Source organism: Lepus europaeus, chromosome 5 (genome assembly GCF_033115175.1).
Source record: "Lepus europaeus isolate LE1 chromosome 5, mLepTim1.pri, whole genome shotgun sequence".
Lineage (NCBI taxonomy): Eukaryota > Metazoa > Chordata > Mammalia > Lagomorpha > Leporidae > Lepus > Lepus europaeus.
The window spans coordinates 144,174,403-144,175,873 of record NC_084831.1 but is presented as its reverse complement, the minus strand read 5'-3'; the positions used below and the strand labels follow the sequence as shown (position 1 = coordinate 144,175,873).

Genomic DNA, 1,471 nt, shown 5'->3' with positions numbered 1-1,471 from the left:
TCAGTGTGGCTTGTAGTTATTCTGGTGGCCACTACCCTGACCTCCACCTCCACCGTGGCCACCACTGCCTCGGCTCCCCGGCTGCGGTTCCCGCGGCCCCCAGAGCCGTACTGCTGCTGCTGATAGCCCTCCTTGGGCTGGGCCACCTTGATTTCACACTTGCTTCCACTGATGGTGTGGAACTTTTTCTCCAGACCCTTCTTCACGAGGTCTTCTTCTTTAAAGGTGATAAAAACAAAACCCTGTCTTTTGTTCGACTTTGGATCCATTGGAAGCTCAATGGCCTCACTCTCCCCAAACTCGCCAAAGTACTCCCTGATCTTTTCCTCAGTAGCTTCCGGATTCAGATCCCCCTCAAAGATCTTCTTCACTGGGACCTTCTTCAGAGCCATGGCCTTTTTAGGGTCAATGACACAGCCATCCAGCCTGTGCTCCTCTGGTCTAGGACCTTCTCCACACTGGTTGCATCTTTGAAGAGGATAAACCCAAATCCTTTGGACTGTCCAGTGTTGGGATCCACTTTTATTGTGCAGTCAACGACCTCGCCAAACTTAGTAAAATAGTCCTTTAAATCTTTTTTGCTGATATCCCAGCACAGACCACCAAGGAACATTTTCCCATTGTCCTCTTCCTTCTTGCTGGCATTTTTCTGGTCCCCCTTCACGCCATTCTGATTCCAGCTCAGGGCCCCTGCTGCCTGCCCTGGTCCCAGCCAGGGACTCGTCATCGGGGGCAGCCTCGTGTCCGTTCTCGGTGGCACCCGGGCTCCAGCCCTCCTGGCCTGACCCAGTGGCGGAAGGTCTTGGTGGCTGCTGCCTCTGCAGCTCCTCACAAGGACAAGGCCAGGAAGGGCGGTGCCCTGGGGACCGCTGCTGCCGCTGAGCCAGGACCCCTCCCCAGCAGGGCAGCGTCAGTCGCACCTGGGGGCCCCCAGCAAGGAGCCCCGAGTGAGGAGGCACAAGCACGCCTCCGAGTCACCAGGGAGAGACAAGGGGAAGTTGTCAAAGCTCAAACCTGCCCACCGTCTCCCCCAGCCCCCGTGGGGAAAGTCGGGAAACCCTCTCAGAGCCTGAGCCAGGAGGCTGCTGGGGAGGCAGCCACTGGCATGAAGACAAAATCCACAAGCCTGGCTGTGGACACAAGGAGCTGTGAGGCCGCCAAGCCCAGACAGCCAGGGGACAGCTTCAAAAGGCCTGTGCTCCCCTCGGTACCAAAGCCACAGTCAGCCCCCAAGCCCTCGGGGACCCCTGCCAGCTCGGCCCCCACTGCTGCCTCGCTGCTGTTGGCGGCAGACCAGCCGTCTTCCACCGCCTTTATCCCGCTCATATCCACGCGCGTGTCTTTTAGGAAAACCCGCCAGCCCCCAGAGCGCATGGCCAGCGGCACCATCCCCCAGGGCGTGGTTCTGGACAGCACCGAGGCCCTGTGCCTGGCCATCTCCAGGAACTCAGAGCGGATGGCCGGCCACAGC

The 1,471-nt window shown here is 59.3% G+C and overlaps 1 pseudogene; it reads right to left on the bottom strand.

Moving 5' to 3' along the window:
* On the bottom strand, nt 1-1,107 carry LOC133759285 (heterogeneous nuclear ribonucleoprotein A/B-like; annotated as a pseudogene).
* Between the last annotated feature and the right edge of the window lie 364 nt (nt 1,108-1,471).